The 23,973-nt window shown below is 36.8% G+C and overlaps 1 protein-coding gene and 1 pseudogene across 3 annotated transcripts in view; one reads left to right on the top strand and one right to left on the bottom strand.

The window, feature by feature from the left end:
• Positions 1-23,973, top strand: part of CADM2 (cell adhesion molecule 2) — a 1,134,397-nt gene that overhangs the window by 169,101 nt on the left and 941,323 nt on the right. The window lies entirely within an intron of this gene.
• LOC311617396 (mitotic spindle assembly checkpoint protein MAD2A-like) lies at positions 12,948-14,996 on the bottom strand (annotated as a pseudogene). The gene is made up of 2 exons: positions 14,954-14,996; positions 12,948-13,507 (listed from the first exon to the last, which is right to left on the bottom strand). The product of its transcript is annotated as a mitotic spindle assembly checkpoint protein MAD2A-like (transcript).

Genomic DNA, 23,973 nt, shown 5'->3' with positions numbered 1-23,973 from the left:
TAATCTGATATCTACCAGTAACTTTAGAGTTACCTTTGCTGAAATACATACATTGTTGAAATGGGAAGAGAGAGGCAAACAACGATACCTTAAAATTAAAAATTATTGGTTAGAAACCATATATTATAAAACAAAGTTATAAATCCACAACAGATTTTCAATAAATCAATGATTATCCTCTAACTAAAAAAGGTGGCACTTTTTAAAAAAGTATTTTATTGATTTTTAAAAAATATATATTTTTATTGATTTTTTACAAAGAGCAAGAGAGAAGGATAGAGAGTTAGAAACATCGATGAGAGAGAATCATCATTCAGCTGCCTCTTGCACATCCCCCACTGGGGATGTGCGCGCAACCAAGGTATATGCCCTTGACCGGACTCGAACCTGGGACCCTTGAGTCCGCAGGCCGTCGCTCTCTCCACTGAGCCAAACTGGTTTCGGCTTGGTGGCACTCTTGGACTGTCAAAATAAAAATATGTATTTCAGAAAATTCTAAGACTCCTATTTTGTTCAGTTTGTAGATACATACTCATACATTATCAAAAAAAATTGCATTAATCCACCTTGTTATAGGAATGCCAGCTACTTATCTAATTATCTTGGTGAACACAGGAGGAACACAAGGGCATAACAGGAGGGCAGAGGAGAAAAACAGATCTCAAAGCCAAAGCCACTTGTTCTTGAATGGTTTTCCAAACTGTCCCATTAACCATGATCTGTCTCTTTCAATTCCTACAGGAAACAAATAAACCTGGGACCATTTGGTTTATTTTTACAAATATACAAAATGATTCTTCCTTAACATTTTAGGAGTTTCTAGAAGCATATATATATATATATATATATATATATATATATATATATATCATATATGTAATCATTTAAGATATCAGTGTGTCTCCCCGACCCCCTGCCCCCCCCCACACACACACACATTTTCTCTAACCAACCCTTCTTACTAATAGATAACTTAGCTTGAGGAACTTCTTTGTGGCATCAGATCACTCTAGCAGATTTATAATGTTAATTCCAATTCTCAGACCAACTTGTTTCTTGAAAGACTTCACCTTTCTTCTGAGTATTTGAAATAACATAATGCGAAATAATATTTTATACATTTATAAATGTCTTTCTTATAATATCTGGGGTAAAAGAAAATACAATTTAACTCAATCAGATAAATTCCAAATGCTTATGAGATGGTCCAGAAATGTTTTAAATTGTTTTTAAGAAAACTAATATTTTCTCTTCAATTTTTTTTTTTTAGTTTTAAATTTATCCCTAACTTATAGCACAACTAGATAACTAGAATTTACAGAGTACTTAAAAATGTATATATAGTTATAATCCCCGTGCTTTATTGCATTTAGTTCTCCTAAATTTACAGATAAATTTCATAATCTTGAAAAAGTTAACTTGCTCAAGATGATACAGCAAGTGTCTATAGCCAGGATTCAAATTTAAACCCTTATACCCCATATCTTATAATGTTTATATTATACTAATCTGCCTATTATCTACATCTATATGATAATTCTGAAGTATTTTGATGAGAATATGTATTAAAAATACTATGCAGAAGTAAAAAAGAAGGATCTCTTTCTCTTTGAGACAGCATGAAGGGACCTGGAGAGTATTATGCTAAGTGAAATAATCCAGTCAGAGAAAGACAAGTATCACATGATCTCACTCATATGTGAAATCTAATGAATGAAATAAACTGAAATAGATCCAGAGACAGAGAAGCATGGAACACATTGTCAAATCTCAGAGGGAAGGTCGGGGAGGTTTGGTGGGTGAGATCAACCAAAGAAGTTGTATGCATATATACATAACCTATGGACACAGACAATAGGGTGGTGAAGGCCTGGGGAGGGGATGGGAGAAGGTTAGAAGAGGCCAATAGGGGAAAAAGGGGACAGATGAAATACTTTCAACCATAAAGATTTAAAAATAGCACAAAACACACCTCCAATTTTTACTTTATCTTAACATTATTAAAATATGTCCATAACAGCCAAATTGTGATATCTACTTCCTATTTAGTATTCTGTACTTCATTGATGCCTAGAATGAACAGTAATGGAATAAGAAGGGAAGAAACTTTATTAGAGCAGCTATCTACAAATAATGGATAGTTATAGATTTCTAAGTATAAGTCTTCTATTAAATTCTAAGCTCTTAATAATTTTTACCAATCAAAAAGCATTTCTTTACCACACATCCAAAAAATTCGTTTTCAAAATTATAGATAGGGAATACAAAAGTTTCTTGATAGGAAATGGCAATCTGGAATGATAGCATGCCTCTTATTTCACAAGATACTCAAATGCCTAGACTCATTTATCATTTATTATCAACATTCACTGAAAACCAATGGCCAACTTTATACATGCTGCCTGGTGTGTCTCATGTTGACAGAAAAGTGGCCATATTTACACATAAAAGTTCCAGGATGTTACCTCTTATTTGAAAATTCTGTAGAATAAAATTCTTCTTTGGCATTTAAGAGCTATAAACCTGAGTTAAAATACATTGTGTAAGTAATCTTTCTGACTAAAGACATAAAATATTGACGATTTCCCAGCATTTCAGAATTCTTCATGTATTTTTGTGTGGTTAAATTAAAAAAAGTAGAAAAAGTGACTATCATGTATGTTTTCCCCTTGTATAAAGTTGATATATACTGGTAATTCTTACATCCTTATAAGTTTTATTATTTGAATTATTATGAAAATTCTATAATACTATATATGAAATATTTTATTTCAAAAGATTTCTACTGTAAAAATGTTACTTTTTTGCTGAATTAATATTTTTATTACAAAGCAATAATAATAGCATTAAGCCCTCTGAACAATCCATACATGTTAAATATGAATAATATTAATAAGATTAGGGTATTTTGTAGTTATATATATATCTATTTGTAGCTCAAATACTTTTCAATAATTAAAAATAACAAATTAATATGTTGTAATAGTTCAAACAATTTAGAAAACTACATTGTTGTATATATCTGTAGAATTTGTATTGTATCCTATATAATAAAAACCTAATATGCAAATTGACTGGTGGAACAACCAGTTGCTATGATGTGCACTGACCACCAGGGGGCAGATGCTAACACAGGAGCCAAAGTGGGTGCCAGAGGGGGCCCCCTGAGCGCCCCACCAGTCACCCTACAGATCAGCCCTGATCACCCTCCAGACCTAGGGACCCTAGCCATGCACAAGTTTTGTGCACTGAGCCTCTAGAATAGGGGTGTCGAACTCAATCAGAGAAGGGGCCAAAATCTAAAATCCAGCCTAAATCGCGGGCCGAATGGTTTACTGAACAATCATAAACTGACAATGTCATAAACTGACAGCGGAGTGCAGTGATGACAGCGCGGTGCGGGCCACATTGCAAGGCCTGGTGGGCTGGATTTGGCCCGCGGGCCTTGTGTTTGACACATGTGCGCTAGAATGTACATAATTCACTAACTTCTTAAATTTTACAGTTCTAAGTTGAATTGCTCACCAACCCTTTTATGCATAGATGACGCCTATACAAAATCTGTGTGTCAGTCATCTCAGACACTTTCTCCTCCAGCCTAGACTTCACTGTGTTTCTTAGCTTTCCACAATCTTAATGTCTCCTGTATCTTCTGGAAAAAGCTATGAATGTTCATTCATTTACCAGGTGATTACTTGTTTTGGTCACAGTGCCAATAGGTCTCTCTTGCACTGAACGAGGAACAAAAGATACCAAGAGATTTGGCTCTGCTGCCCCAGTAATTTATAGCAGATAAAATCCAGGTGGCTAACAGACTTATGACTAACCGATCTGGGCAATTTAACTGAAAATGAGTTAATAATACCTTCCTCTTGAGGTTATTGACAGGACCAAAAGAAAAATACAGGTGTCCAATACCTAGTTGATACCACTATATTTTCCACTGGATGCGGAGAGGATAGAAAAGAGGTTCACCAAAGTAACACTCTACCATTCTTGGAAGTAAGAGAACAAGATCATTCCTTCAATAACATCAGTTTAAACACAAATCAAAGATAACGCAAAGTACTGTTGAATATTCAAATTGTACTCTAAAATGTTTTGCATTACATATTTCTCAATATAATAAAACAACTTTTTAAAGGTTTATTTATTTATTTTTTTAATTTTTGTTGCTGTTAAAGTATCCTACTTATGCAACGTTTAATGTGAGGCCAGCCTTTATTTTTTTTTCTGGTCTGTGGAAATGACAATAGAGGGGGAGAAGAGCTAATATATATATAGCATTTTTAAAATTTATGACATAGTGTAGCAAAATGGTCACTTTATTGTTAGTTTCTCTCAAGTCTTTGAGTTTTAATAGTTGTGGCAAGCAGGGTGATGACCTAAGAGAAAAATAAAATTAGTTTCACACGCATACATAATTTCCTCTCCACTTTAGATTCCTTCTTGAACTCAATAATTAATCTTGATATTGATAGAGAATAGCCAAAATCGGTTTGGCTCAGTGAATAGAGCGTCAGCCTGCAGACTGAAAGGTCCCAGGTTCAATTCAGGTTAAGGACATGTACCTGGGTTGTGGGCACATCCCTAGTGGGGGGTGCGCAGGAGGCAGCTGATCGATGTTTCTCTCTCATGGATGTTTCTAACTCTCTATCCCTCTCACTTCCTCTCTGTAAAAAAATCAATAATAAAAAAATGATAGAGAATAGTCTTGGCAGTACATTTGTGTGATATTATTTTTGCCATACAATGCTTGAGTGGGATCCCTAAGTAGTGGCAGTGGTAGGATCTGCAAAGATTTTGGATGTTAGCTCTAAAAAAAAACAAAAAACAAAAACAAAAAACCCCCCAAAACCTTCCTCTACATTTAGGGTTGCATGTTTCCTACATCAGGGTGTGGATATCTGGGGGATATCTATGTGTAGATACATATTGGAGTAGAAGCTAGAAGCAAAGCCAGTGTCTAGTTTCTCTTCCATATTGGAGTTGAGTCAGGCACAGCCTCAGGCCTGTTGCGGGCCATTAGTCCATTTTATGGGGTCCACCTGGCTCTGGGCCAAATATTCCCATCAGAAAATATTGCTGATGATATTCGGGGAGTGAATAACAAATGAGCATAGGGAAACTCTTTGACATGAACTGATGGGATGGAAATACAAGTTGTGGTGAAGTTTTATGTGTAGATACAGGGGAGATCGGCATCCTCAGAGTAGGTGTGGGTGCATGAGGAAGGATTATGAGTTTAGCTAAAAGGCAAGTAGTAGGTACCCTGGTCACCCTTTCAGGACACTGGAAAATTAGGTGTTGGTTATAAACCACCTTCAGTGATAGAGTCTGGACCTGGAAGTTACTGGAAGTATATGTAATTACTGAGCTCAGACATGGCTCAGAAATTCTGATTCTGAAAAGAACTTGGCTACAATATGATGAATTAGCTCTTTCAGTGTTGAATTGAAAAAAAAAAATCTTGGTAGTACTTATTGACATTAATTAGCTTAGATAGTTTAGTGAGCATCAGATCTGGTGTGAGACAGGTTTGTGTTTAAATAGTTGCTCTTCCACCTATTAACTGTGTGACCTTGAACAGTTCCTTACCCTCTCCCAGAGTTCCTTGGTATGTGAAATCAGGATAATAATTTCTGTGCTGGTTAATAGACTGTCTGGCTCTTACAAAAACACACAGGGCTTGTTCTGTGACCATTCATTATGACAAAGGGAAAGGATTAAGGGAATCTGAGACTTAGGTCATATATAGAAATATTCCTATATAGGTTGTTCATACAATGGGGCCTAGCATAACCACCCTGGAATATTTTATGCAGCCCCTTTATTATTCTTAAACATGTTCCAAACTCTTAATGAAGTCTTCAATGTTATTTCATTTATATCTACCTGAAATGCTTAAAATTTCAAATGAGAGAACAGCCAATGGTGATTTAATAGCCAATTTACTTCTGATAAGTTTCTACTCCTTCCTTAACTACTTGAATGCTCTTTTTAATAATGTCCTACTTCTTGCTAACCCTACAAGGTCTGATCTACCTTAACTTATTCCTGGAAATGACAGTCAATCTAAGCAGGGAAATGCTGCAAGTTAATAAGGAGAATTTAAAAATGACCCTCAAGAGCAGCAGATGAATTGCTAATTAGAATTATCACTGTTTCCTCAATAATACTGTTCTAAGGTCTGAATTATGTCAGGACATAAAAGTAGAAAGTTCATTAATATTTTTAATGCACATCTATTATTTATAAAGCAAGTCTGAGCTGGAAGCGTAGACTTAAGTATATTACCAGACTCTCACTGCCTATCATCCCTGGGTATCTTCTGTTATTCCTCCTTCCTGGGAGTAACAGTAAAATGAGTATGGCTCTGCAATCAAATAGAGTTCAAGATCAAGGTAAGCACATACCAGTTGTGTGACATTGAAAGGGTGATTTAATATTTGTAACCTTCACTTTTCTCATTTGTAAAAAATCTAGGATAATACCTAACTCACAAATTTATTATGCCAATTTAAAAGACTATTAATGAGCAACTTTAATGTCTAGTAGTAGATTATTTGTACCTGGTAATGATTGTATGCTTGTTTTCTTCACAGTGTCTCCCTTCTTATAGTCTTAATTTCATTCATAAAGCTTTTATTTTCATAGTGAGATAATGCTAGTGACCCATAGTTACAGTAGGCTCATGGTAATAACAAGTATGTGCTGAATTAGATCTCTCCCTCTCATCTGGTCTCTCTTATATGCTTCTTAGAGAATAAAATTTGTTGATACGGGTAGAAGCATAGATGATTCTATTAACCGAACAACATCATTAACACATTCTTGACTTTGTCTTCATTAGCAATACCATCTAAGTAATTGATGACCCAAAAACATGTGCACATATTCTTACATAGAGGGGTTATTATTTTTTTTTTAAATTTGTAGCACTAGTTTAAATATAAGGAAATTTGAATAATAAAGTTCAATCTCCCAAGATAACAAAGCCAAGTTAGTTTACATACATTTAATGATTACTGATAATTTATACTATTATGAATCAAAATTAATGAAAGAATTGAACAAATTTGATTGTGTCCAACTTATAGAAAATAATCATCCCAACAATCTACTTTTACCTTAGAAATTATTTTCTGGTGTATGGTGAAGTATGTATTAGAAGAAAATATTGCTGATGATAGATACATTTTATGTTTTCCTATTTAAATAAGATGATCAAAATTAATTCTCAATAAATTTTCAAAGGTAGTAAAGAATATTTTAAAAATAGATGTAAATGAAAATGACCCCAGGAAATATCATCTATCTGTGAAAGAAAGCTAAAATATTTCAAGCTTGAATATGGCTGACTTAATTAAAACTCAATTAACATTGTTATTGTGTAACTAATGGCTTGAAAATGGCAATGTCATGAGCCATCAATTATGGATTAGTTTTAAAAAATGTAGTTACTATAGGCTGGAAAATCACAATAAGCCTTAGGGTGTGTGTGTGTGTGTGTGTGTGTGTGTGTGTGTGTGTGTTTTAATCTGAATTATATTTGCCAGATTTTAACATGGCATTACAATTTATTAAAAATGACAAACATTATGTCACTCATAAATTGTTTTCCATTAAAAAAAAAAGTGTTGATAGGGTGCTAATAAGGATTAGGATATTTTTATCAAGTAGTATATTTTTCCAAATTTATGCAATCAATTTTACTTTGTTATAAAAAAGCTCATGAACCTCTCTATAGTTCCAGAAAATTGAAATTTGTTTTCAAACTTGGCATCAACTGGAACATCAGTCCCTTTTTCCAAAGTATTCTCTTCAAACTCTGGTCCCTGAACAATTCTGTTATCCTTACAATATCTTACAAGATCTTGAGGAAAATAATTTTCTGAGACTTGCACAAGAAGATGAGTGATTTTTATTTGCATGAAATTATCCCCCTGTGTTTCCAAATCTCATTTCCCTTAATCCAGTCCTGGAAGAAGTGAAACTGGGGATTCAGTAGAAGCTAGAAGCAAAGCCAGTGTCTAGTTTCTCTTCTATATTGGAGTTGAGTCAAGCACAGCATCAGGCCTGTTGCGGGCCATTAGTCCATCTTATGGGGTCCACCTGGCTCTGGGCCAAAAGAATGCTATCCAGGAGCCAAGATAACAAACCAAGAGAGCATACTTCTTGTTTAGATTACCTCAAATCTTCTGGAGCGTTCAGTGGCCACTCCTACTCTGGCCAACAACCTTTTTTCCAGGTGTGACTGACAAATACTTTCCCTCTATCACCCAGACATTACGGGGCATGGGTCTTATCTTCCTCTGTTCAATCTCTTCACCCAGAAATCTGTGGGGAATAGATTGTGGCTTCCTGGGGAGTGTTAAACTGCCACTTCCCAGCAAAGCTGCACAAAGGACATGCCTATGATATATGGTCTTCCCTTTGTTCCTTTTCTGTTATTAATAACTAGAGGCTCGGTGCATGAAATTCATGCATGGAAAGGGGGTCCCCTTAGCTCAGCCTGCACTGTCTCCTAGCAGAGACCTCTGGCTCCTAACCATTCACCTGACTTCTAGCCTGATCCCCCTAACTGCTCTCCCCTGCTGGCCTGATCCCCCTAACGGCTCTCCCCTGCTGGTCTGATCCCCCTAACTACTCCCCGCTGCTGGCCTGATACCCCTAACTGCTCTCCCCTGCCTGCTTGGTTGCCTCTAACCTCCTCTGCCTTGGCCCTGCCAACATGGCTTTGTTGGGAAGGATGTCCAGAAGGACATCTGGAAGGTCGTCCTGAAGATGTTCAATCTAATTAGCATATTACCCTTTTATTATTATAAATGCCACCTTACCCTAAAAATGCAGGTTGTTCCCAGGCTTTTCTATTGTGGAAGGGGAGCCAGCAGTAGCATTCTGGGATCTGATCAGGGCTTATGTGCTTGTGCTTTATCTCAGCAGGTGTGATTCCTAGAAGCAGACTCTTGGATGTACCTTGAACATTTCTATTGAATTTGCCAAATTATCCTCCAAAAATGTTGAACCACTTTAAACTCCCACCAGCAACTATGCTTGTGCCCTCTGTCCCACTTTGATGCCAATATCATTGATTTCTCCCTAGAAGCTTCTCTCCCATCAGCCAAGACTACTTGGTACTTGAGCCAACCTCATTGTTCAGCTGGCGACTTGATTTCCCAAGATAGAATTATGGAGGAGGAAAAATAGTTTTCCTCTACCTTTCTGAGTTCTTAGTGGAGGCCCTTGTAATGAAAGACAAATCACCAAGAAAAAAACAAAAATTCATTAACATGTGTACTGCATGTATATGTGGGAGATCCCAGCGAAAAATGAGTAACTCCTCAAGGTGGCTTAGAATGCAGATTTAAATACCTTCTTCCTGGGGAAAAGGGACAATATATATAGACCTCTTAGAGGAGAGTAAATGACTTTTAGGAAAGATGAATGGGGGTGAGGGGAAATACTTTGTAACAAAGCTTTGGTGTGATGTCAACTTCTACTCTCCTGTCCTGTGACAGGAGTCAGTCTTCTCTGCCTGATGACACTTCTCCCGTCAAGGGGACCCATGACATTTAAGCTCCTTTTGTGGGAGTCTGATTTTAGGTCGATCAGGAGACTTCAGTGAAAGCCTCTGCATGCATTTGCTGTTTTCAAGCATCTGCAGCTCAAGATCATCAATATAACAACACAGCATATGTTGGGGTGGCATGTTCTCTGACCTTCAGAATAAACCCAACAAAAGCTTGTTTCCTCTCTTACATGATTTACCACAGTAGTTTTATTCCCTGGAGACTGTATTCTGACCAGACCTCCCTGGGAGTGGTCATAACATACCCTGTGCTTGTAGAAAGGTGTGGGCCATATCACTAACTAAACCAGGGGCAGTTTTCTCATCTTGTGGAAAGGGAGATAAAGTTATGATAGTTTATCTCCCTCTCCTCAGGTTTCTTGTGGGTTTGTGTCTTGACTGCCCCCATGGACCCCTCCCCCCACAGCAGACCCAACACCATGGTGGCGGGCCTTGGGGCTGCTGGGTGTCAGCCTCCCGTAGGTTTGCGTCCCTGATCCAGCCCCCCACAGCCCCAGTGCCATCATGGTGGGGTTTGGGGCTACTGGGTGCTGGCCGCCTGGCCACTATGGACGTGGCCATCTTTGTTGGGTAATTTGCATACTCCCTCCTATTGGCTGGTAGTGTAGAGGCATAATGGTCAATTTGAATCTTTCTCTTTTATTAGTGTAGATTAGGTTAATTACAATGGTATTGATATATGAAGTTGGGATGTGGACTCTTCCTTGTGGTTCTTGTCCTAGGAAATTTAAAGAATAAATTCTCAGAATAAAAGGCTTTTTAAATTAAAAATGTGGACTTTTATTGGAAGCATATATAAACTCCATCTGGGGAGGGGTCTTCAAATGGGACAAGCCTGCTCTCTCTCTCTCCCTCCCTAAAATGGAGGGGAAAAAATCACTTCTCTGACTCTCTTTGTCTCCAGGTTTATAAAGACTGCAGCTCTTTGTCTTTTTATAGCCCTTTCTAATTGCACCCTTCCTTAATGTATGACCCCTGAGCTTTCCTAATTGGTCAATCTTCTGCAGAGTATCAGTTTCAAAGGTTATAGCCCCTCCCCTCCCTTTCTTCCCCCTTGCAACATTCCTATGTCCTCTGTAAAAGTAAGGTAAGCATTCTGCATCTCCAAGACCTCACCTGTGTGTTCCTCTCTCATGGGCCCCCTTATTTCCTAACTGCCTATCCTGTCCTGAAAATTTATTTCAGTATCATTTCCACCCTTTTTAAAACAACATTTGCTATTTTGCTTTTTTGTAAACTTTTCTTCCATAGATCATAAATTCTTCACATATTATAATTTAATCTATTCAGCTATTAATTTTCTCAACATTTTATATATGTGTATGCATATGCAAGATACATAGTCAGCAAGTGCCCATGAAGTCTATAAAATATTAATTTAAAATTGATATATTAAAAATATAAGTATGTTTTGATTTTATAATAAATCAACAATTGTGTTGTTTTTTGAGTGTGTTCAATATAATGATGCTTTCCATGGAAAGTTCAAAGAGTTTAATAATGTCCATTTGTTTTTAAAAATGAAAATAGTCTCCCTTGTCTCTGGTACAAGCTATACAATTTTCAGTTGTTTACAATCTAAAAACTTATTAGACTCTATCATAGTAACAGACTGTCATACAAAGCTGACTACTTTTTCTTAATAATTTATTCCGTTGTCTTAATTTTTAGACTTAACTTTCATCCTTTTAAAGGGTTAAAATAACTTAATTGTTTACTTCGTCTTTATGCATTTGTGTTGAGAGGTTCCCTAGGGCAGGTGCATAGCTGTATAAGATAGATGGCCCTGCATATCCAGATATCTCAGCTGGACACAGCCACTTAGAAAACCTTCATTGTAATAGAAGGCAATTCTAGTGAAACACACTGAGAAGCAAATTCCAAAATTGATCTTTCCAGGAAGAAGCTTAAACCCCTTACAAAAGTCACCACATAGAATCCAGAGACACTTGGAAATGCAAATGACCCACTTGACACAAGAGGGCACCTGTTGTTCTGCCTTGATTATGTCTTGAGGCTTCAATTTCAATAAATGAAAGAATAGAAGAAAGATGCTCCTTTGATGAGCTTGTCCTCAGGGAAATAAAGGTAAAGGGAGAACTGCTAGGTGGTATCCATTCAGATTTTCTTACTGGCCATCGGTAATTACAAACCACTTACTGTCATTCTGAGGTGTGTGTGTGTGTGTGTGTGTGTGTGTGTGTGTGTGTGTCTATACTATAACTTTTGTTATATGTTGCCTGTTTTTCCAGAGACTTCATTAGTGAAACTAAAAACATAATTAAAGAGGACTGGTTTACTGTCTCTGGGTAGAATAAGGAAGGAAATGATCACATACTCATTTGGGTCTTCAAGGAAGCAGAACATCAAAGTAGACTTGGTGGTTACAGAAACCAAGAGGCAGGAGGAGAGAGATCTGCAAGAGATGAGGAAGAATAATGAGTTGGGGACTTAGACCTGAGAGACCTTAGATCTTACAGTTCACAGCATAAAATGTGCTCATGAGATATTGACTCAAAGAAGTCTGCAAATGACATAAGCAATGGAAAGGACAAGACAGGTATCAATAAGTGATTTGGATGTAATTGATGTAATTTGTGTTGTTTAGTTTCCAATACCATTCATCAATGATTTACCTACCTTTGGACAACTCTTGCATTTCCCCATCTGATTATATTAGCCATTTACTTATCCTCTCGAGTCTCTTATCCATCCATATATGTATTAAAAAAAAAAACATGCACATGTATCTTAAGAATTCTGTATCAGTGAAATTGAAACATGAGAAATGGCGACAGATTTTTAAGTGTAAATTATATACATTAAAGTCAAGTAATTGTGGGTTTTTCAATATGGAAACTATACAAATGAAATAAATGGCAAAAGGACCCGCTAGGAATACTGTTACAGGGGCTGATCACTTACTTTAGAACTAAACAAAGATTCTGACTATTCAGACTTCTTTTGCTGTTCCATATTCACCTAGACTGGGAGTCAAGCTATTTGACCAAAATTTCTGATTTAGGAAGGCATTTAGCTGAATAGCCAGTTTCCCATCTCCAGTTCCCACCTTCAAAGAGTTGATATTCCAGTGCTGATGGGATCTGTTGGTTCCCTTGAACAGTGTCAACCCTATGGAAATTATGTCAACCCTATGAAAGCCAAGCAGGTACCAACCAATGGAACCATACGCACAGTTCAGTGAAGAATGTTAAGTTTTCCCAACTTCAAAAGTAATCAGTGAAACAAAACAAGAACTACAGTTGACTTTGTCTCAGGGAACAAACATGTAGGATTCCATTATGTCTCCGGCTCCTTCAGTCATTGTCAGGGATTTTCTAGGCCACCATGCTGTTCACTTTGTGGATGGCCATCCTGGATTGGCAATGAACTGGGGTCCGGACTCTTCCCACAGACTTTCAGGGACAACCAAACCTTTGTCTGTATAGATCAGCGGGTCAAAGGAACAGGAAGCTTCCAGCAGTGGCAGGAAGGTCAAGGTGGCTGTGATCTGTCTGATCACCGAGGGGATCTCATCTCAAATGGCTTTCTGAGACTTCTCTCTGGGTGCACTGTCATCTCTGGCCATCATGTCACACTCAGTGTCAAAGTGCCAGCTCTCAAGGACCTGCCCATCTTTAGTATTCAAGATGACCAGCACCAGGTTCTGCACTGAGCATTTGTACAGCCAGTCTTTCAGCTGCTCTCCCACATGGCTTAGGTGTTGAGTGAGCAAGGGGTCAGTGGTGACCAGCAAGGTGAGCCCGCAGTTCTGCACTCGAATCAAGGATTCAGACGGATGAATGAGACACTGATACAAAATGCTATTGATGCCAAGTGAGGAGAACTGGGCCACAATCTCCACGCTTCCGCCAAGGGTGATGCCCTGCTCCCAGAACAGCTGCCGCGCCACAGCTAGACCCTCAGCCCTCTAGGAACAGCTGCTGTGCCATGGCTAGGTCCATAGCCAGCGTGTGCCCACGCACCAGGCTTCCACGGAGTCCCAGCAGCTCCCGCCACTGGCTTCAAAAATAGTGATGCAGCATGCCCCCCCCTCTGCGCAGGCACACTGCACCCATATTTTTCTTTCCCAGCATACCAAAATTATAATTAATCAAGCACAAAGTAATTTTCATTCCTTTTTTCAAATGTATTGATATCTTCATTTATTTTCCCTTTCTTATCTCATTCACAGAAGACTGAACGCTCCTTCCCTTGATCAAAGCCAGTCTTTTCGCATTTTTACTTGATCTCATCCCCTTTCTTGTCGACGGGGACTTGATTCCATCAATATATCTTCTATTTCACTTATCTTTGACCTCTAACTCTTCCAGTCACTTATCTCCTCCTGTATTTAAAGAATCATCTTCCATTACCCTTTTCAGACATAAAACAAAAACCTTATTAACTACTAAAGCCTGGTGCACAGATTCTTGCACCAGTGGGATCCCTCAGCCTGGCCTGTGTCCTCTTGTAATCCAGGACTCCTTGGGGGATGTCCGACTGCTGGTTTCACCCCAATCCCTGCAGGGGCGGGCTGGTCTTGCTCAGTCTTGTTGGGGGCTGATGGGGGACCGGGGAGAGACAGTAGGAGGGCTCCAGGGAGTGTCCAGTCCATTTTGATTTGTCCACTGGGCTGGTTTTGGCCTGATCCCTACAGGCCAGGCCAAGAGGCCCCACCAGGGCATCATCGGGGCAGGGAGAGACTGTAAGAGGGCTCCAGGGTACGTCTGTCCTGCAGCAAGCTAACCTACAGGTCAGAGCATCCACCCCCTGGTGATTAGTGTGCATCACAGCAACTCCTCTAACCTAATATGCTAAGTGTCTAACCTTTCATTCAGCTGAATGAAAGGTTAGACACTTAGCATATTAGGCTTTTATTATATAGGATATGCTCTCCAACTATATTTACAAACTCTAATCTCTCAGATTTCATTGATTCAGCAATATATTGCAATATGTTTTAGTTTGCAATTACAATTAAAGATCTAAATTGGAATTCAACCATGACTCAGCATGTCCAAATCCAGTGAGGATATTCACTCAATTTACTGGACCTTCCTGCTCACTGTTTGCCAAGCATGATGTTTTAGAACTCATTACTCTCTGGAATTTGTTTTACTGTTTACTCTACATACTTTTCATTTCTGAGCTTCTGCTGTGCCAATCACTTAAATGTTAAGGTTGACCACAGTTTTCTCAAATGCAATAATCTTGTCTTTCTCAGGGGTATCTCATCTATTCTCAAGTTTTGTGCATGAAACAAGAATGGCTTTATGATTTCCAAATATATCTTCAATCTTCAATCCAGACTTGTTTCCAGTGCTGCGAAAGAATGGGATATATCTAAGAAAATCATACTTAGGCAATTTCGTTGTTGAGTGGTGATCATAGCATGTACCATGTTTGCCCGAAAATAAGACCTACTTACAGGTTTTCTTCTGAGTGAAATGTAAGGCATCCCCCCAAAAATAAGGCCCCCCCAGGCTAAACATGAGAGATTTGGTCCACTGATTCTGAAAGAAATGGAGTCACAAGAAATTCACCAGGAAATTCAGGAATTGGATTGTTATGACAATGTTCCAGAAGATGATGACATGATTGACATTCAATAAATGAGTAAATTCTTGATACTGTAGGATTCACAGTTTGTCTAGACAACTACCGTACTACCATACAGTATACAGGTAATAAATTTCCTTTATTTTTATTTAACAATAAATGTGTACTGTATTCTTCTTCATGAAAAAATAAGACATCCCCTGAAAATAAGACCTAGTGCATCTTTGGGAGCAAAAACTAATATAAGACACTGTCTTATTTTTGGGGAAACAGGGTAGTTACACAAATCCAGATGTTGAAGCCTAACTACCCACCTACACTATCTGGTATAGCCTATTGCTCCTAAGCTAATAGCCTACAATATGTTACTGTGAAAAACAAAACTAACAAAAACACAAAAGAAAGACATCGGAGGTTAAGTCAAACACAAGAGATAATGCTGCAACAAAGAATGTGGTGAACACAAGAAGTCTTAGGCTCCTGCCTATGTAACATAGCAGCATACTTTCTTTATAAGTAGAAAGAGTAGACTCTAAAATAATGATTAAAAGTATAGTGTGGCAAATACATAAACTAGTAACATATTTTTTTCTTTTTTTATTATTGTCAAGTATTATATACTGATAATAATTGTATTCCTATCCTTTAATAGGACTGGCAGCACAGTGGGTTTGTTTACACCAGCACCACCACAAACATGTGAATAATGCATCATGCTCTTATCAGTGGAAGTGGATATCCCTTTTCCTATTATGTGCTTGGGGTCAGGTCCTTATGATATCTCTAGAAAAAATATTTTTTCTGAGATTCCTACAGGAGTAGGAGTAATTTTTATTTGCATGAAATTGCATCTTGCATTTCTAAGATCACAGTCCCTTAATGCAGTCCTGGAAGAGGTGCAGCCGGGAATTCAGCAGAGCTAGAAGCAAAGCCAGTGTCCAGAGTTTCCTTTCTATGGTGAAGTGAGGTCAGGTGTAGTGTTAGGCTAGTGACAGTCCATCGTATGGGATCCACATGGCTGTGGACCATGTGACAAATGCAGGAATGTGAGAGTAATTTAAGCCAGGACTCGAGCGCCAGCAAGCAATAAGTGAGAGAGCCAGAGAGGGACTTCTTTTGTTTAGGGGATTACATGTCTGAAATCTTCATGTGCTTGCAGTGGCCAATGTGCTTACAGTAGCCTCTTGCCAATGGCCTTTTCCCAGGTGTGACTGACAGACCTTCCCTACATCACCCAGACTTTAAAGGGCATGCCTATAATGTTTGCCTTCCCTTTATTCCTTCCCTGTTAATAACTGTCTTAATTCATAATGATATCATTGGTGTCACATTATGATAACTATAAAGTCATTGGCAATAATTGTTGTCCCCAAAGTGGTCATATGGTGCATGACTATATCCTATATAATAAAAGCATAATATGCAAATTGACCAAATGGAAGAATGACCAGTCGGTCGGGGGCAGGGCTGGCAAGCAGGTGGTGCCAGGCCAGTCAAAGTACGTGCCAGCGGGAAGAGGGAGGAAATGGCTTTGGAGGAGGGCATTGACCAGCGATGTCGGAGGGGCAATGAAGGGACCGTCCCCTGATTGACCCATCTGGTTGTTTCCCACGGAGGGAGGCTAGGCAGCAACAGCAGGATGATGGGGGTGGTGCCGTCCCTTATCCCCTACCCTTACTTACACAGATGGAGGCCAGGCAGCAATGGTGGGGTGATGAGGGCAATACCATCCCCTGATTAGCTGCCCTGGTCGCCTCCTGCAGAGAGAGGCCAGACTGCGGCTTAGGCACTGGGGGACTCAGGCCTAAGTCATCATTAGGACAGCCCCTGAGGCTCTGAGAGGGCACAGGCTGGGCTGAGGATGACCCCCCTCCCCCATCAAGTTCATGAATTTTCATGCACAGGGCCTCTAGTAGATTTATAAATGAGCATATCTGCTTAGAGCTTCCATAGCCTTCTCAAGCACATAAACTTTTACTTAGTTTTTAAAAAATATTTGTCTGATCCTGTTAAGTCTGTTCAAATAACCGAATGGGTACCCCTCTCCTGGGAACTGATCTTTAGATCATTTCACAATGAACATTTCCTTTTGCTTAGAGCACATTCCACTTGCTAAAACCACATTCCATTGGGTAAGACCATTATCCTTTCCTCTTGACCTTCCCAGGATCCAGACCCACCCAGAGAAATCTCTGTCCAAAAAAAGCTTGCCCAGCATCCTTTAAAATCTCTGACTTTCCATCTTTGGGTGCTGATGCCAATTTGGGGCTCAGCCCATCTGGTTTGCAGATGATGTAATAAATTCATAATCCCTCACCACTTTGGCCTAGTGCATTCCTCCTTCAGCAACCTTAAGAGATCCCATTTGACAGAACCACAAAGTCACTCAAGAATATTGTCATGTTAAAACTCTCTCCAACTTCATTTTCTGGCTAACTGATTTTTAATACAGATTTAGCTCCTTTAGGGAATTACTTATCTGAGAAAACCTTCCATGCAGTCTCAGACAGAGCTAAGTGTTCTCCTCTATTATCCCACAGATAGCTAACATTGCATTTAACACAATAAAACATCATTGTCTTTTATGTGACTACCCACCTGATGAGGGTATTCTTCAGGACAAAGAGTGATGCTATCTTAGCACCTACCTTTGGCTGACACAGCTTTAATAATCAACAAATGTTTATAAAACTGATCTGAATCCAGCCAATCAATATTATGATTTCCATGTCTTTTTCTTCTTAAGTAGGAAACATTAAAAAAGAAAAAAAAAAGAGAAAATATTCAATAGCTTCTGGGTAAGTTGGCTGACACTGCATTGTTGGATCTGTTTTGTTTGTCAAAAGCTTCAGAGTGATATTTATTAGAATAAAATTAACAAACAGTGCTCTTATCTGTCTTTATAGTTTAAAAAGCAAGAAAAGGGGATTTCTTGAATAATTTCTCATCATTAATCATTGTTTTTTGATTCTTGATATTGTCTATTTTCAATGAATAGTCATACATATTTTTAAAACTTATTACTTTTCTTTATATAGGTAATGTTGAATATCATTAACCACCCCAATTTAAGAATCCATTGTGAGAAGTAATCCTCAAATCTTAATTGCTCAAAAATGGATGCAATTGTTTTCTTTTTTTTAGAATATATTTTTATTGATTTTAGAGAGGAAGGGAGAAGGAGAGTGGGTTTAAAACATCCATGATGAGAGAGAATTAATGATCAGGTGCCTTCCACATGCTCCCAACTGGGGATCAAGCCCACAACCCAAGCATGTGCCCTTGACAGGAATAGAACCTGGGACCCCTCAGTCTACAGTCTGATGCTCTATCCACTTTTTGTTTTCTAAAAGAAATTGGGTATATTTAGGTATTTATTATTTTTATTAAATTTATTGGGGTGACATTTGCTAATATGATCATACAGGTTTCAGGTGTTTGCGTGCCCACCACTAGGCACCTATTTAAATGTTAATAACCTTTTTCCTAGTAAGTATATAACTGAATCAAGAAAAATATTTATATATATCTCCTAAGTGACCATAACGGTCAGAACTATAGTAACTACCGTTTGACCAGTCGCTATGTCACACACTGACAATGAAGGGGAAGACATTCAACCCAAGAGCTGCCCCCTGATGGTCAGTGCACTCCCACAGCCAACCTCCTGCGGCCCCTCCTCCAAGCTGGCCAACCTCCTGAACCCCTTCCCACAGCTGGCTGGCTCCCCTGATAGGCCTTGATCGCTGGTCAGGCTGAGGGACCCCACTCATGCATGAATTCATGCACCAGGCATCCAGCAGTCTTATAAAGATATTCAGTAGTTTTGGGGCACCAATATGTAAGTTGTAGCATACATATCTATGTGTGTGTATGTGTATGCACATATATACATATGCATATACATATGTTTGCATATAAATCTATATGTATATATTCATTTTTATATATTTAGGTACATATTTTTCAAACAATCTTGGATCTTGTCCCACGGATGTTCTATGATCACATCATGTTACCAAAGTTACAGGTAATTATTGTGTTTATTGACATAGATGGTTTCAAAGTAAAAATTGAAAAGGACAAAGTTAGGTAAACAAAGATTTTTATTCAAGACTATTGCAGTAGGGGACATATGTACATCTGAACTCCAAGTCAATGAATTTTATACATAAGATCACTGCATTTGGATAACTCCATTGTTAAGTTTTAAGAATTTGTATAAAGTAGTGTTGTTGTTGTTTTTATGCTTTAATAGAATTAGTGTGGTTAGTAATTATCTTTTATAACTTAAAAATATTTATTGTTTCCTAATTATGTGTGAGGCTCTGATTTAGAAGCTGAGACTGCAGCAATAAACAACACAGGATCAAATCTCATTCCTAGTGGATAGAGTCTGAGAAAAAGTATTAAAGAAATAGTATGCTGTATTTTATCAATATAGTTATAAGTACTTTAGAAGGGGATAATAAATTAGGTTCTTCAGAAGCTGAAATGTAGAATTTTTAACATTTCTTTTTTCAAAATTACTGTTTGCATGTTTTAAAAAATACACAGTCTTTAAAAATGTCTTTAGCTTAGGTATTTATGTTATGCTTTAAATGATGCCACTATTTTCATTTTTAGAAATGTATCTAGTTTTGTATTTACCATTATGGCAAAGATAGTTAAAAAAATTACAACAATTGTCTTTATAAGTCTGTATTTTTTCCTTAAATTTGTAATATGTCAACTATAATGAAACATTATGGTTTATTACCATAAGTTTATATTATTCTAAGACAAATTCAATGAATGCAATAATGAATAGACTTTATAATATTTTTATTATAGAAGTTGCTTTATTTTTCCTATTTGTTGATATCTTTAGATAATTTTAGATGTCAGTTATTCTGGGGTCTGTGTGTGTGTATGTGTGTGTGTGTGTGTGTGTGTATAGAGAAAAATCACCTGGATTAAGAGTTTAAAAACTAATTTCATTATGTAAATAGCTATATAGTGTGTACATGAATTGCATGTTATTTTGATAGCAAGAATCTGTCAAGAATGTTACGATTTCATCATGAATAGGAAGATTCAAATAACTATTTTTTAGGACAGTTTTTAGTAGATCCACAATGAACTCTAAATAATATGAATTGTTAACCTATAACTAATAAAAAAATTAATATTGGCATTCATTATAGGAAATCCATTTTCTAAGCATAACCAAACAAGGAATACCAGCTTTTATTTTTTTTCTAATGTGTAGAAATCATTAATTAAAATATATTTACAGCCAAAACTGGTTTGGCTCAGTGGATAGAACATTGGCCTGCGGACTCAAGGGTCCCAGGTTCTATTCTGGTCAAGGGCATGTACCTTGGTTGCGGGCACATCCCCAGTAAGGGGTGTCCAAGAGGCAGCTGATAGATAATTCTCTCTCATTGATGTTTCTAGCTTTCTATCCCTCTCTCTTCCTCTCTGTAAAAAAAAAAACCACAATAAAATATATTTAAAAAATTATATATATATATATATATATATATATATATATATATATATATATATATATTTACAGTTATTAAGCCTCTTCTGAATGACAGAATGTTTTAATGGAATAGACTTATTAGGTTTTTCTTTTCTTTTTTTTAATAGAAGCTAAGTTAATTTTGTTAGAGTTGTGATCCTTATTACTACCATTTTGTTTTATAAAACCATGTGCTTTTAGTGATGTCAGTTTTTAGAATCTATGGAGTTCTTGAAATGTTTGCTCTTGTAAATGATCCAAAGGCCAAATTTCAAACCCAAACCAATGACTAATATCATATGAGTGGCTCTCCATCATATAATGTTGACTTCTACCAGGGACAGAGCCAGTGGATAAGAAGGCTTCTGAGCCAGCTAAGTTTAAAAAAGTATTGAATTCCATATGCATTAAATAATTTATAATTCTACCTGGAGAAAATTGGACCATACCTTTAAAAATTCCTTTCATTTAACATGGCTATAAGATTTCTTCTATTTTCCTCTGCAAATTGATCCTTAATATTAATTTTATTCTGATTTTTCATGCAGCCTGGGATCCTTATACCTTTAAGGCTTAATTAAGGTTGTACATTTTTCTAGGGACATGCCTATGTATAAAACATGTATTTTATTAGAGACTCATTAAAAATGCTACGTTTATCATAACTATCCATAATTTTTTGCTCTTTCTTGAAATGTGCTAAAATACTATCTGTATTTTCACTGCTATCTACTACCCATATTGACTATTTAATTATTTAAAATTAATTGCATTAAAAATTTAATTTCTTAAGCACACTAGACCTGTTTTAGGTCCTCAAGAATCACATGAGGCTACTGGTTACCATAAAGATACAGACTGTTTCCAAAATTGTAGAAAATTCTATTGCACAGTGCTAATTCATATTATTCTTTTTAGTTAATAATGAAACTGAATTTAAAAAAAAAAAATCTGCTTGTATTTTATGCGAATAGAAAACCTGAAACTAGTCTCCAGAGCTTTCAATAATTTTTTTGAGTTCAGCTGGTCAGGGACATGGGCTACTTATAGTGCCACGTTTCCTATAAATATCCCATGTTTACCCTGCAACTTGGAAGACAGTTTGTTGTGAGATTCATTAATACAAAGAGGACAATAATTAGGGTTTCCAAAAATTATATTTAACTATTGATTTAAAAAATGTATGAATGATTCTAGATGTTCCATGTGACCTAGATATTCAATAGTGTTCTTTAAAATATCTGTACAGTTCAATATGTCTAACAAGCTTAGTGGAGAAAGACAGTAGGATAAATAAAGAAGGCTAGGTTTAATTTGTGTCTCAAGGCCTTAAGTTAGTCTTATAACCTTTATGACTAGTCAGAGGAAAATGGTATTTAAATAAATCACACATAGCTCATAAATATATACCAGCAAATTACTCTTCCTAACTTGCTGTGATCAGGTTTGGGACTAGACTCCCAGAGATATAAGCCCCGTAAATAAGCCTGAGCGGAGTCATTCAATGTTTCATCATGAGGGCACAGTAGAAACAACTTCTTATTGCTAAGGAATAAAAGAGAATTATAGAGAAGACCATTTATATCTGTTTACTTATGAATTTACTGCTGGGACTGAAATTATCATTATAAATAGATAATTTTCTATTCAGTTCCTTCTCAAAAATCAATTGTAATTTGTCAGAGAGTACATATCAGATATTGAGAGTTTAAAATGAATTTACCCACCAACAGAAATGGTATTCCTTATTTACATGTGATTCCTGTTTTAACTTACTTTTATTTCTTTGGATAATTTTCCTATTGATGTACCAAGATATATGTATGCTAAATGATGTGTACTGCAATAGTGGCACTAGGCCAGGGCACCATTCAATGTTTGGGCCCCAAAAAAGATTAGTTTGGTAGCTAACCATGGCATCTGGGAAAGAGGGCATTCTGCCTTATTTTTCCTGGAAATGGTTGTCCTCTTCAATTTAGCCAAAATACAGAAATAATATATCACAAATCCTGCTTATTCAATGATCTTTCAATTCTTTTAATTTATTTTATTTTAATTTAATATGGAATGTTTGCCCCTTTTAACTCCATACCGTTTGTATTCCATTTGATTTATTTTTCCTATTTCATTTCCTGTATTTAGGAAGTTATACATTTTAGGGAAAATAACTTTCTTTTCCCCCTTTGTCTCATATAGTTTACTAACTTAATAAAAAAAAAAGTATTTAAAAACTCAAATCCCACAACAGTGATAGTTCAATTCATATGGCCCTACATTAAAAATCACCTATTTGCCTACCAATGCTGAATTCACATAGCCTCTTTACACAAGTGGTTCTTGACCAGCATATGTGTTCTTATCAACTGAAGAGCACTAGGGAAAAATGATGCTGGAAAATTCCCAGAGACCAAGGAAGAAGTCTTCATACAAGATATGATAGTGTATTTTTGTCAGCTCTTCTCTATTTTTCACAAATACCCTGTGATTCCTCACTTCATATAATTTGGCCAGAACATTGAAAACATTGTACTTGTTTCAAAGTTGATTATTACGTCACTCCAACTCTAATTTATAACTGGAGAAATACCTATAACAAATCTCCATTCTTTATCAGGAAGTTTATAAAGGGATATTTTGTTGGTGTCTTCCAATTATTTAATCCATGTGTCAGAATGCAGCTTGGTCTGGTTTGAATAATAAAGGAATGAGAATTGATATCCTAGCTTAAGTTAGCTATTAGAAATATTTTTTTAAATTTAATTCATTTATTCTCATCTCTACAGTGATATGAATTAAAGAGCCAATTTATTCAGGGACTATCTCAGTTGAGACTAGGGCTTTACCATAACAGTTTTATAAGTGTAGATGTCTTTATTCAAGATCATTGCCACCTCAAGAGGAGATAAGTCAGGACATAGCCCTAAAGGATATGAAATATAAAGACAGTGCAGTAATTAGAAACATACTCATATCAAGTCAATTTAACATTGTAAACACAATATTAACATTTTAGTAATTTTTTATGGCTAAACTTGTCCCTCTCTTACACTTTCTGCTACTGGTATAGCCTTTACTTACACCAGTAAATAGTATAAGACATTGAATAGGATGTATCATACTTTGAATAAAGCTTGCATGTATGAATGCAAATATATTGAGATTATTTTTTAAATTAATACTGCAATGGCACATGTATTTCAGAAAAAAATAGAACTTTTAAACCAGTTATGGATTTATAATAGATTTTTATTTAAAATAAAGTGAAATTTATTATTTAAAATCCGTAGGATTCTCAACCTAAATTTTTTAA

Source organism: Pipistrellus hanaki, assembly GCF_964339955.1.
Source record: "Pipistrellus hanaki genome assembly, chromosome: 2".
NCBI classification, from domain to species: domain Eukaryota; kingdom Metazoa; phylum Chordata; class Mammalia; order Chiroptera; family Vespertilionidae; genus Pipistrellus; species Pipistrellus hanaki.
The sequence above is the reverse complement of the archived record's forward strand: the minus strand, read 5'-3'. Positions and strand labels throughout refer to the sequence as shown.